At 40.2% G+C, this 15,000-nt stretch overlaps 1 long non-coding RNA gene across 1 annotated transcript in view; it reads left to right on the top strand.

The window, feature by feature from the left end:
• The window catches only part of LOC147470854 (uncharacterized), a 21,389-nt gene extending 14,232 nt beyond the window's left edge, over positions 1 to 7,157 (top strand). The window contains exon 4 of the long non-coding RNA XR_015191474.1: positions 2,993 to 7,157. This is a non-coding gene — a long non-coding RNA (uncharacterized LOC147470854). The remainder of the gene's footprint in view (positions 1 to 2,992) is intronic.
• The last annotated feature ends 7,843 nt before the right edge of the window (positions 7,158 to 15,000 follow it).

The raw sequence follows: 15,000 nt of genomic DNA, 5'->3' as shown, positions 1-15,000 counted from the left end.
CAGTGTCCTTAAAATAGGTCAGTTGAGGGCGTCTTGAGCAAATATATCAAGCCAGCAGATACGGTGATCGCCTTCATCCTCCCATGCTTGGTTCGAAGTAGAGGAGAGATAGTATTCAAGAGGCAGGTGCCGAGTAATGCCTTTCCAAAGGACACGAAGATGATGCATTATTATTTAAATTATCTATCCAATTCTCATCTTTATTTATGATCTTTATAAACATCATTATCATCGTCTTTCTCCTTCCTATTCTCCTTATCATTCTCACTAATATTTTTTTCATTCTCTTCTTCATTCTCATTCCTAAGAATATTGAGTAGCCTTGTTACTCATTTTTCTTCTCATTCTCATCATAAGTTGTTCCCAATCTCTTTCCACTCTATTAATTGTTTTTCTTGTTCTGGTCCTATTCACCCTTGTAACCACTTTCCACATTATTCTTTTATCTTTTAGGAAATAATATTATTGGTATTTTCATTCCTTGTCTTATAATCCATTCTGTCCTTTTCATTCTCATTAGTGGCCTCATTTCGTCTTATATTTCATATCTTGCTAATACTTATTCTCATTATAATAATCACTTTTCTTTTCTGTAGCAGTCAATGTGATCACTTTCTTTATTCATATCATTAATGTTATTTTCCCTTTCCTTTCATGATATTTTGGATTCTCATTTTAAATCTCTCACTATCACTATCACTGTCATATTAATATTCCTTCACGTTGCATTATATGCATCATTTTGATTATTATCATTTACTCACACACTCCTTCCAAGTATCATTAACATTGTCATTATCATGTTGATTCTTGTCCACATATATCTCCCTTCCATTTGTCATTATATCCTTCTATTGTGAGTCATCTATTAATTCTCTCATAATAAATTGATAATAATTCTCACCTCTTTAGCTATAATGATAATATTCATTGCCATTCATTGTAGTTGTTGTTTTTATGATTATTATTATCAACATCATTAATATCATTATTATTTGCATTACTAATATTATTATGATCATTATATCACAGTCATTCTCATTCACATTCACCTTCTCATTGTCATTCTCACTCACATTCAACTCATTGTCATTCTTACTCACATTCACCTTCTCACTGTCATTTTCACTCACATTCACCTTCTCATTGTCATTCTCACTCACATTCACCTTATCACTGTCGTTCTCACTCAGATTCATCTTATCATTGTTATTCTCACTCACTTTCACCTTTCACTGCCATCCTCACATTCACCTTCTCATTGTCATTCTCACTCACATTCACCTTCTCACTGTCATTCTCACATATATTCACCTTCTCATTGTCATTCTCACTCACATTCACCTTCTCATTGTCATTCACACTCACATTCACCTTATTGTCATTCTCACTCACATTTACCTTCTCACTGTCATTTTCACTCTAATTCACCTTTTCATTGTCATTCTCACTCCCTTTCACCTTTCACTGCCATCCTCACATTCCCCTTCCCATTGTCATTCTCACTCACATTCACCTTCTCATTGTCATTCCAACTCACCTTCTCACTGTCATTCTCACTCTAATTCACCTTTTCATTGTCATTCTCACTCCCTTTCTCCTTTCACTGCCATCCTCACATTCACCTTCCCATTGTCATTCTCACTCACATTCACCTTCTCATTGTCATTCCAACTTGTATTCACCTTCTCACTGTCATTCTCACGCACACTCGCCTTCTCATTGTCATTCTCACTCACATTCACCTTCTCATTGTCATTTTCACTCCCATTCACCTTCTCATTTTCACTCACTCACATTCACCTTTTCAATGTCATTCTCACTCACACTCTCCTTCTCATTGTCATTCCTACTCACATTCACCTTCTCACTGTCATTCTCACTCACATTCACCTTCTCATTGTCATTCTCACTCACATTCACCTTCTCACTGTCATTTTCACTCACATTCACCTTTTCATTGTCATTCTCACTCCCTTTCACCTTTCACTGCCATCCTCACATTCACCTTCCCATTGTCATTCTCACTCACATTCACCTTCTCATTGTCATTCCAACTTGTATTCACCTTCTCACTGTCATTCTCACTCACACTCGCCTTCTCATTGTCATTCTCACTCACATTCACCTTCTCATTGTCATTTTCACTCCCATTTACCTTCTCATTGGCATTCTCACTCCCATTCACCTTCTCATTTTTATTTTCACTCACTCACATTCACCTTTTCATTGTCATTCTCATTCACATTCACCTTCTCATTGTCATTCCTACTCACATTCACCTTCTCACTGTCATTCTCACTCACATTCACCTTCTCATTGTCATTCTCACTCACATTCACCTTCTCATTGTCATTTTCACTCACGTTCACCTTCTCATTGTCATTCTCACTCACATTCAGCTTCTCATTGTCATTCTCACTCCCTTTCACCTTCTCATTGTCATTTTCACTCACATTCTCCTTCTCATTGGCATTCTCACTCATATTCACCTTCTCATTTCCATTTGACTCTCACTCACATTCACCTTCTCATTTTCATTCTGACTCTCACTCACATTCACTTTCTAATTTTCATTCTGACTCTCACTCACATTAACCTTCTCATTTTCATTCTCACTCTCACTCACATTCACCTTCTAATTGTCATTCTCACTCACATTCACCTTCTCACTGTTATTCTCATTCACATTCACCTTCTCATTGTCATTCTCACTTACATTCACCTTCTCACTGTTATTCTCATTCACATTCACATTGTCATTGTCATTCTCACTTAAATTCACCATCTCATTGTCATTCTCATTCACATACACGTAAGTGTTGTCATACTCACTCACATTCACCTTCTCATTGTCATTCTCAATTTCACTCACATTCACATTGTCATTGTCATTCTCACTCACATTCACCTTCGCACTGTCATTCTCACTTCCCTTCTCACACTCATTACTCACGAACAAACGTTTAACACAAGCATCATCCTCCCTCAGGTGAGACTCCTTTACACTGGGCTTCCTTGAACGGCCATGATGCTGTTGTAGAGACGCTCCTCGAGAACGGCGGAGAAGTGAACGCCAAGACTAAGAATGGTCAGGCGATTGGAAAGCGAGTGACTTCTTAAAGGCACCAGAAGAATTTTACTTTTGTTTCTTTGCTCATCTTTGTCTTTGTGGAAATTTATAACAAATACTGTTATAATTTAATAAGGGATTTTTTTATCATAATTTATCATCAATTTTATTGATATTTATTTCTTTATTCTATGAATTTTTCAATAAAATTTTTTTCATAGATTATTCTATAAAATAGAAATAAATAGATTTTCCTATATTTCTTTAAACTATAACTGTTGTAATGATTAGTTATAACAATTATGATAATAATAAGTATGATAATCTTAATTATAATTGATGTATCATTATAATGATTAGTTATAACAATTATGATACTAATGAGGATGATTATTTTAAGTATTTTTTTAATAATATCATTATTATTTTCATGATTATCTAAAAAGATATGATCTTCCACATCATCAATCATAATCATCATCAATGGTCCTATTCATATTATCATTATTATTTCATTAACATAATCTTGGAGTGTGGGGTAGCCAGCCTCAGCATAACAAACAATATTCGGAGTAGACTTCCTTACCCCGAGCAGCTGTTTGAGTGCCCAGTTATATAGTTTGAGCATAGGTTTTAAGTCTGCTCCTACCCACGATTCGCAGCCGTAAAGCAGGGAAGACATCAGAGCATCATCAAAAACTCTACGTTTTACTATGAAAGGCACGTTATTATTCTTTTTAATGAAAGAGACGAATTTTATTACATGGCCTATCTTGGCCTTGGCATGAATGCGCACTGCGGAAGACACGGATCCGTCGCTAGTGAAGGGCGATCCGAGATAGACATAGGACGTGCACGGTGAGATCACAAGCCCATCCACACACAGCGGTTCCCTGTCACCCTCGCCACCGCTCACCACGAAGAACTTGGTCTTAGCCTTGTTTATGACCATGCCATATTCGTTGCAAAAGGTTTGCAATATCCTTATTTTGTTAATCACTCCCTCCCTACTGGTCGACAACAGCACTGTATCATCCATGAGAGCCAGAGTGTGGAGCCAGTCTAAAAATCCGTCGGGTGCACATCTATCTTTAAAAATTTTAATGAGCTCATTTATAAAAGTAATATAATATGAAGTCACACATACATACACGCACTCACAAACACATACACGTACACACACGAAATACTCACACACACACACACATTCGGCCACACACACACAAATATTCATTATTTATTTGATTTGTCATAATCTATAATTTACCAATATAATTTACCATTTATATGATTATAATTTACCATGAATAATTCCCTGATTTTCTGGGCTTCTCACATCACACTTGATTTCCATACAAATGTATAGGCAGGTCAGTTCAGAATGCAATGTGGAAGAAACTAGATGCAGACTTTGCAACGAAGAGTATAAACGAACACTTGAACATTACATTTCAGAGTGCCATATTATGATACACCCTTTCAGGCCACCTAGCATGAGGTATGCAGAGTTATGTAATTATTTTCTATCATCAACTGTACTAGAAGATGTACTTACAGTATATCCGAAATTTGGTATGTGATACCCTATTACAACATTTATTAAATTAAACATTTATTAAATTTATTAAATATTTATTAAATATTTATCAAACTAAATTTATTAAATGTTTGTTTGATTGAATATGTCTGTGTGAGTGTATATTTGCATGTAAGTTAGTGTGAATGTGTGCCTGGGTGTAACTGTGTATGTGTGGGAGAAAAAATGTTTGTGCATTTGACAGAATATGTGTCTGTGTATGTGTGAAAGAATGTGTTTTTGTCTGAGTAAACGAATGTACAACTGTATTTCAATATGCTGATCAATATGTGTGTGCATGTGTGTGTTTGTTTGTCTGTGTGAACGAATGTGCAAACTTATGTGTGTCTATGTGAACGACTGTGTGAGTGTGTGAATGTGCACATATGTGTCTGAGTTCATATGTGTATGTATGTGTGTTTGTGAACGAGTATGTGTTTGTGTGTGACAAATGTGTGTATGTGTTTATAAGTGTATGTTTGTGTGTGTGAGTGGGTATGTGTGCGTATGTGTACTTGTGCGTGTGTGTGTTACTGTGTATGAGTGGTGTTGTGGTATTTGAGTATGAGACTTTGTGTGTGTGTGTTTGAGTGTGTATATAAGTATTTGTGTGTGTTTGTGTTTGGGTGTGTAAGTATGTATATGTGTATGTTGTGTGTAAGTATGTATATGTGTATTTTTGTGAACGAATATGTGTTTGAAAAAATGTGTGTGGGTTTGTTAGTAAATGAATGTGTGTGTGAATGTTTGTATGTGGGTTCGTGTATCTGTGTGTGCGTGTATGTATGTTTATTTGTGTGCGCACATGAATTATAATAGTATCACAGGACCCACTAAAGTGAACGATGCAGTGGCACGGATAAACTGGAACGAGTTCAACAAGCGTTCACACACACATGTATACACATTGGTTCTCTCACAAAAACACACAAACAGATACAAAAAATCTCGTTCACACACACACACATTTGCACATTCGTTTAAGAAATAAACACACACAAACACGCAAACATACACATACACACAAGAATCCAAACATACACACACACACACACGGGCACGCACACGCATCACATTTACACAACACACGCCCACACACATATGCCTTCACACATGTACACAGAAAATCACACACAATTGATCACATACATAGACACATACTCAAAAAAGAAGAGAAAAAAAACACGCCCTCACACATACACACACTAACACTGACACACAAACGTTCATTCGCACAAACACAGACAAATTTTCTCTCTCTCTCACATACACACATTCGCTCACACACATACATGAACGCACTCACAGGAACATATATATTCGTTCACACACATTCATTCACACAGAATCGATCAAACATATTCACACGCACACATATTCGTTCAAACACACACAAAAGCTAATACATTCTCTAAAACATACACATGCAAACACACACATTCATTCACACGCACGCAATAATACAGATAGAGACACATACACCCACACAAATATACATACATAAACACACAGACAGATACACATATAGACATACACATAAACACACACATGAATACACACACAAACATACACACATACTCATTCACACATGCACACACACACACTCACAAAGAAACAATCACACACACAGTCACACACACACTCGCTCACACTCACACACACTCATTTTGTAATTTTTGTAATTTTGTAATTTTTGTAATTTTGTAAGGCACATGAGAGTACATACAAAGGAGATGCCGTATAGCTGTCAGGATTGTAAAAAGGCCTTCTCACAGAAACAGGATCTAGTAAGGCATAAGAGAGTCCATACAAAGGAAAAGCCATATATCCCTGAAGTTTGCCAAAAAGCCTTCTCAATGAAACAACATCTTAAAACACACATAAGAGTACACACAGAGGAGAAGCCATATAGCTGTGAGGTTTGCCAAAAGGCCTTCTCAATGAAACAGAATCTGGTAAGGCACATGAGAGTACATACGAAGCAGAAGCCGTATAGCCGTGAGGTTTGTGAAAAGGCTTATTCACGGAAAAAAAAACTAGTATTGCATATGAGAATACTTACAAAGGAGAAGCTATATGGCTGTGATGTTTGCGAAAAGGCTTTTTCACGGAAAGAAAATCTAGTATCACACATGAGAATACATACAAAGGAGAAGCTATATGGGTGTGATGTTTGCGAAAAGTTTTTTTTGCGGAAACAGTATCTAATAAGTAATAAGAAAGTACATACAAAGGAGAAGCCATATAGATGTAAGATTTGTTAAAAGACTTGCTCTTGGAAACACAATCTAGTAATGCACATGAGAATACATACAAAGGAGAAGCCATATAGCTGTGAAGTTTGCGAAAAGGCTTTTTCACGGAAACAATATCTAGTAATACACATAAGAATACATACAAAAGAAAAGCCATACAGCTGTGAAGTTTGCGAAAAGGCTTTTTTACGGAAAGATATTCTAGTTAGTCACATGAGAGTACATGCAAGACAAAACTCTTACTTGTGATGTAGACAGCAATGGATTCACTCAGAAAGGAAGTGACTCGTGGCTTAAGAAGCACATTCATTGCCATTGTTAATAAACAATTATCCAAATAGGTTATGTTTCTTTCCCTTGGTGATAATGCTTAAAACTTGATATCAGAATGTTGCCTCTACAAGAGATTTGTGAAGAACCCCTCTACCGGAGAAGGTATCGCGCTGTAGGGCAAATTGGTAAGGAGCTGGTGAGAGATATGAGGCCAGCAACATTTTTTACATTGCACTTTCTTTAGAAAAAAAAATGAAGCTAAATATTTCTCATATGGAACTTATTATATTACATTATATTACATGACCTTGGGCACTGTATATTATTCGAAGAAATAAATTGCATAATAAATAATTCTGGTACCATACACGAGACTTCTCTTCCCTTCACTTATAGCTAAACATACAAGCACTAAATATGCTCTGCCACATGGCATGTGTTTGCTGTTCAGTAAAACTTTCTTCTGAATTTCTAACTCAAATCCTCAAACTTCCTAAGTGAATGTTAGGTTATGTTATTTCTTATGTCAAATCTATAGCACTTGTCTCCCCTAGTCGTGGATGACATGAACGCTAAATGAAGCTCGCAACCTGTGTTCACGCTTTATGGCTAAGGCCGGAGAAAAAGCAATAGTTTTTGCTTAAGACTTTCTTTTCTATTTACGTTCTATTTTAAGGCAAAAAAGTTATTATTATTATTATTTTTTTTTTGCCCACCACCCCCCTCTCCCGCATGTAATTATGATCCTATACTACATTTGCAAGAAAGCTTTGTGAGATTTCTTCATGATATATATATATATATATATATATATATATATATATATATATATATATATATTAATTTCCTTCATTCTTTGGGGTTTGGTTATAATTCGTTTCTAACGAAAATGCTTAAAGTAAAATCAAACTTATGATGAAAAGTAAATGCGTTATTGTATTTTTAGTACTTCATAGCTTTTTATTGAGGAAATAACGGTCGGAAAAAAGGAGGATAATAATAACGCTAACAGTATTGATTTTCATGGTCATTATAATTATGATAAGCTTCATGATCATGATAATAATATGGATGAGGATGATACTAATAGTGATACGAAAGATAGTGTTCATGATATTGATAATAGTAATAATGACAATAATGTTCCAGTTTCTATCCTTAATGACAGTAATAGTGGTAAGGATAAAGATGACGATAAAATAATCATGATGGTAATGATAACAATAATGATAATTATGATAAGAATATCAGTAGTTCTTTTGGTAGTGATGATGAAAATATTAATAAAGATAATAGTGTAAAGGGTGGTGATAATACTGGTAATATTGATACAAATTATTATAACAGTGATTACTATAATGAATACAATATTATAGATAATGATTAAAAAGTTGAAAATAATGTAGGCAATAACCATAAAGACAATATAACTAATTATAGACAATTTCTATGGCAATCAAGACAATATTATTTAATTGTGATGATAACGATATCAATGATGACAGTAAGGGTGATTATACTGACAACAATAATACAAATGCTGATATTCATTTCCAAATTAGTAATAAAGTTAATCATAACCATAATTACCATTATATGATTATGATGATCTCAAACATGATAATAGTTCTTATCACCAAGATCATTATTTTCATAACCAAGATACTAATGAACATTTTCATGATTATCATTTATATTATTAACGTTATCATTACTACCGTGATTATCGTTACCACTATCTCTAGTACCACGATTATCATTACCATTATGTCACAGGTCCGTTTACTCCGTGGAGAGAGAGGATCAGTGCAGCCAGGTCAAACAGAAAAAGCACCAGAACAGAACATGCGGTTTATTACCGGAATAGACATAATACAGGACACGACATCACAAAAGAGTACATAGGCACAAGTAACATTACCAGGGCAGGAAAAGGTGAGGAAGACGAGGTCGCATGGTGGAGAGGAGACGGCTGGTCACTCGGAAACAGGTCGCTGGTTCAACTGGGACAACTCACAAAATTTTCCAAAATCGGGCTTTTTGTAGCTGGCCTCCGTGCCAGCTACAAGCACCCCCGTTCCTCATCACCAGACCTCAACCAATCACGAGTGACCTGAGCTGCGAGGTGTCGCTACCATGCACCGACGTCAGGGCAGGACATCGGGCGAAGCTTGCCCCTGCGCACCGACCAATCAGGTCGCATGCTACCATTGACCTACCTCGCGAGTCGGGTCCTCGTGTACCTGCCCGGTTGCACTGACGCACCTGCACCCATACACACAGCGTAATAACCATTGCAAAGCAACACAAGAACAACATAAAAGGACAACATTCATATTTATATGTACAATTACATCAAAACAATCCTAGCTAATCTCGCAGTTGTGACATAACCCCCCGGTTTCTTCAAAATAATCTTCCTTGAAAAGAAGATTATTTTGACAAGAGAACACAACTGCGAGATGTACACAAGCCTAAGCTAAACTGCGCTTCCAACAAGGGCGCACATCCCGACCCCGGAACCCCGATGACGGTAGTGACGTTGCTCCTGGTCCTGCCCTTCCGTCATCCGCGCTGCTCCGACGGTCACGGTCTCGTCTACGGCCCATCACGATAAGCTGGGTACTCGTCCTTGGCAGCTGCGCTGGAAAAACTTCCTCTGGGAGTGACTCCCTCTCTGCCAGCAGCTCCTCAGGTGACCTGCTCTCAACTGGTGGGTCCTTCGGAGGGTGGCTCATCCTCGATGATTCCTTGGGACAGGACTCTACGTCCATTGCTTTCTCGGGGGGACGTCCAATATCTGCCAGTCTGTCGGCCAGGTCATCATTTTCCCCCGATTCTTCCTCTGCCGGCACATCCGGTGCACGCATCTCTGGCAGCAGCTCCTCCGCTGCACATGTCTCTAGGGGCGGCTCCTCCGGTGAACGCGTCTCTGGGAGCGGCTCCTCTGGTGTACGCGTCTCTTGCAGCGGTTCCTCCGGTGCACACGTCTCTGGGGGCGGCTCCTCTGGTGTACGCGTCTCTTGCAGCGGTTCCTCCGGTGCACACGTCTCTGGCGGCGGCTCCTCCGGTGCACACGTCTCTGGCGATGGCTCCTCCGGTGCACACGTCTCTGGCGACGGCTCTTCCGGTGCACGCGTCTCTGGCGACGGCTCTTCCGGTGCACGCGTGTCTGGCGACGGCTCTTCCGGTGCACGAGCTTCTGCAGGCGACTCCTCTGGTGCAAGAACCTTTATTAGCGGCTCCTCCGGTGCACGCGCTTCTGCTGGCTGCTCCTCTGATGCACGAGCCTCTGCCGGCGGCTCCTCTGGTGCCCACGCCTCCTGTGCACGAGCCTTACCTGCTGAAACCTCCATCCGAGGGCGAATACTCCGCGGTCGCTGGTCCGCTGAGCGAGGCCGCTTCGCCCGTCGGTCACTCCCCGGGTGTTCTCTCTGCTCCTGTCCGTTCGGGCGGCGAATCCACTGCTGCGACAGGTCTTCGCGCGAACGGACGATCACTGCAAGAGAATGTTTAGTCGCCGGTAGCTCTTCCGACCGGCGTCCTTCTCCCGGGAGTTTCTGAGTTGCCCAGCTCTCGACCCGAGGACCAGAACGGGTCCACCCTGGAAAAGACAGGCAGACGCATCCCTCAGGGCACGTCCAAGAGGGAGAACCGACATCCTTCTGTGCATCCTCTTTCTGCCTCTGTCTTTCTTCCAGCGCGCGTTCCTCCTGTTCACGTAGAAGCTGCCGCTTCTTCAGCTCGCGTTCTGCGAGCTTGCGCTGCTTCCGAGCCTCTTGCCGTTGCTTCTCGGCCTCTTGCCGTTGTTTTTCCTGCTCCTGATACGCTCGTTCCTCCTTCTCCCGCCTGATCTTCTCCTGCTGCTCAATGTAATGGAGCACCTGCATGCCCCGTAAGCCAAGCTCCCTGGCCTCATCCAAGTAATTCCGCATGGTTCTGGGCTTAACTGTCGACTGACTGACTGATCCTGGCAAGGTCGCCAATGTCACAGGTCCGTTTACTCCGTGGAGAGAGAGGATCAGTGCAGCCAGGTCAAACAGAAAAAGCACCAGAACAGAACATGCGGTTTATTACCGGAATAGACATAATACAGGACACGACATCACAAAAGAGTACATAGGCACAAGTAACATTACCAGGGCAGGAAAAGGTGAGGAAGACGAGGTCGCATGGTGGAGAGGAGACGGCTGGTCACTCGGAAACAGGTCGCTGGTTCAACTGGGACAACTAACAAAATTTTCCAAAATCGGGCTTTTTGTAGCTGGCCTCCGTGCCAGCTACAAGCACCCCCGTTCCTCATCACCAGACCTCAACCAATCACGAGTGACCTGAGCTGCGAGGTGTCGCTACCATGCACCGACGTCAGGGCAGGACATCGGGCGAAGCTTGCCCCTGCGCACCGACCAATCAGGTCGCATGCTACCATTGACCTACCTCGCGAGTCGGGTCCTCGTGTACCTGCCCGGTTGCACTGACGCACCTGCACCCATACACACAGCGTAATAACCATTGCAAAGCAACACAAGAACAACATAAAAGGACAACATTCATATTTATATGTACAATTACATCAAAACAATCCTAGCTAATCTCGCAGTTGTGACACATTATCATTATCAAAAACATCATCGTCTTTTTAACCATTATTATTGTTAGCACTATTATTAGCATTGTCATGATTATAATCCATTTTTATCATTATCATAATTATCATTATTGTTGTTGTTACCATCATCTTTGATATCGCCATTGCCAACTTCATCAATCATTAATGACATTATCATCGACGTTCATGTAATTGATATCGGTATTACCATTCTTATTACCTTCATCTTTACTGCCATTCTTCCTATTCCTTGCTTTCATCATTGTTCTATTTCTATTACTATTGATATCACTATCATTTCATCGTTATCAGTACCACATTTATTATCGATATCATCATTATCGTTGTTATCATGATTAATCATTATTGGAATTATTCTTAAGACAATCCTTATTTCTTCCTCTTTTAACAGCATGTCCTGGACAAGGCATGGCGTTTGCCCTTCCTCGTCCCCCCAAGACCTGGGGGGAGCCGGGAGTTCCCTTGCTCTGCCTCCGCCTCTCCCGTCCAGTCCAGTCACGGCTTCGGTGAGCAAAGAGCCTCCTGCGTTGACGGCGAAGGAAAGGCAGCACTTGGGTGGTGGAAGGTCAGCTGTGTGGAGAGCGAAGGAAATCTCTTCTAATCACTTCGTCGACCGTGTTGAAATCAGGTATGGAATTTAACAACAAAGCATTAATATATCTGGATGTGTGAGTATGAATATGTATGAATATATATGGCTATGTGGCTGAATATGTCTGTGAAGGAATAGGTGTCTGTCTATGAAGGAATAGGTGTCAGTCTATGAAGGAATAGGTGTCTGTCTATGAAGAAATAGGTGTCTGTATATGAAGGAATAGGTGTCTGTATATGAAGGAATAGGTGTCTGTCTATGAAAGAATAGGTGTCTGTATGTGAAGGAATAGGTGTCTGTATATGAAGGAATAGGTGTCTGTATATGAAGGAATAGGTGTCTGTATATGGAGGAATAGGTATCTGTTTATGAAGGAATAGGCGTCTGGTGTATATCCGCGCAAACAACGTATATCATGATATATTGATAACATGCAGATAATACGACATATACAGCTCTCCAGACGCCATGACAGAGTAACCTCTTGCGGGAAAGGGACGCCAAAACACACTTTATAGGTGAGGTACGTAAAGGAAAGTCATAGAGAGTGTTGCCATGTGACTGGGCTAGTGTTGCCATATTTAGGGGTTTTCGGGATTTCTTTCGAGTTTTTCCCCAAAATCCCGCTGCCGGTCTCGAGACTTGTATGCACATAGTGATCTCTAGAGATAATGACAATGGTAACTACAATAATATCAATACAGTTAATTACAGTAATAACGAGGGAGATGATTTCAGTAAGGAAGAGAAAGGGAGAGAAAGAAAACAAGACGGAGAGAGAGAGATTATGTGGAAGAAAGAGATATGAAAATGAGAGTAAAAGAGAGAAGGAGAGATAGAGAGATTGAGAGAAAGAAAAAAAGAAGGAGAGAGAGTGAGAGCGATTCAAGAGAAATTCAGAAAATAGAATAAAGGGAGAAGAGTGTCCTTAGAGTGAGGAGGGGAAGAAACGCTGAGGAACTATGCCTGTAAAAGGAAATAAGTAGGAGATTAAGTAGGAGGGCGAAACCCCTTGCTTGCTGGTGTTAACGAGGTGGTGTGTCTGGTGGAGAGTGGGTGATGAGTGAGGCGAAACAAAACGAAATATGATGAACGTAAAAAGCATGAATATAAACATGAGGACAATAACGAAAGAAATACGAACTTATAACACGAGATCAGTCAGAAATCAGATTGAAGTAATTTTGATCGAATTATTGTTTGTAGATATTGTGCGGTACGGGCTATTGTGATGGGCAGGAGACATTGTAGTGAATTATCTCCTGATTGGAAAACGGGCTGTCTTTTAGGGGAACCCAAGCTATTCGTGGCAGGGCTGGACGCTTTGAGATTCTACCCGTGGCCACCAGGGACCAGCACCGAGACATTGCAACGTTTTAATACATGGTGCTAGCAACGAACAATAAAACATTATGTGTGTCTTTTAGCTTTCCTGTCTTTTTATTTTTTTATTTCATTGTATTTTGTTAATTTTAAAACATGGGAGCCAAGGAGGTCTCACTCCTCTTAAAGATCTTAACTGCTGGTTACCGCCTCCAAGACGTTGAGGGAGATGTCCGGAGAGGAACAAGGGACTCAAGCTCGCACGGCCAAAGCTGCTGGTACTCTCTCTCCTCATCCAAAACGGGCAGTTTGCTTATAGCAGTGAGGTTTTCTTTCCATAAGCCAGAGATCCTTGACGGAAGACTGCCGGGTAAGAGGACCTCCTGCTATAAGTCGATATAGAGAGAGGCCGTAGCCGAGCCTTTATTCTTATTATCTGTGTTATAAATATCCAGTGGTTTTCAACGGACGGTACGAGAGACACATTTGTAAGATAAGTAGTGTGCTCCAGTTGTATGTGCAGGATTTGTTATATTCTCGTCATGTCTGTATATATATCCATGCCGATTAAGTAAATATCAGTTTTTATACTTGTTTCTTTTATGATTACATGTATTTAGTAAAAGAGTTGTGCCCAGGCTCTTTTGTGTATGTACGGGAAGTAACACTTTCAACAAAATTCACGAGCAACATTTATCCCAGACCCACCGTGCCTTCGGAGAGTGCTTACCGCTCGGCCGACTCCGTTGGTAATCTTTAATAAATGTACAAAGACTAATTATGGCAAGCTCCATAAGGAATGAACTTGCAACTTATATCAATGATATGTCAATGGTCACTACAACATCCCTCGATCCTCACACGCGCGTGCATTACGTCGTGTGCTGACCCAGGGCCTCTCCCCGCCCAGAAGGGCTATTGTGATGGGCAGGAGACATCCCTCGATCCGCGCACGCGCGTGCATTACGTCGTGTGCTGACGATAAAAAACAGAACAATGCCGGGGGAGAGAGCGTTCGCTGGCCTTCGCTCGCTCTTGCGGCCGAAGATTATATATATGTGTATATATATATATATATATATATATATATATATATATATATATATATATATATATATATATATATATATATATAAGAAACCAGAAGAATAAGGTAAATCAAAAACAATAGCAAAAGCAGAAACCAGAGGGGAGTGCGGGTAAGGGAGCGAGGAGAGCAGACGAATCATAGGGTACAAAACGGAAGTAGAAAATGAGCCACGATATATACTGATGATT

This window comes from Penaeus japonicus, unplaced genomic scaffold (assembly GCF_977035675.1).
Source record: "Penaeus japonicus unplaced genomic scaffold, GWHDUDI00000001_assembly GWHDUDI00000012, whole genome shotgun sequence".
NCBI classification, from domain to species: domain Eukaryota; kingdom Metazoa; phylum Arthropoda; class Malacostraca; order Decapoda; family Penaeidae; genus Penaeus; species Penaeus japonicus.
The sequence above is the reverse complement of the archived record's forward strand: the minus strand, read 5'-3'. Positions and strand labels throughout refer to the sequence as shown.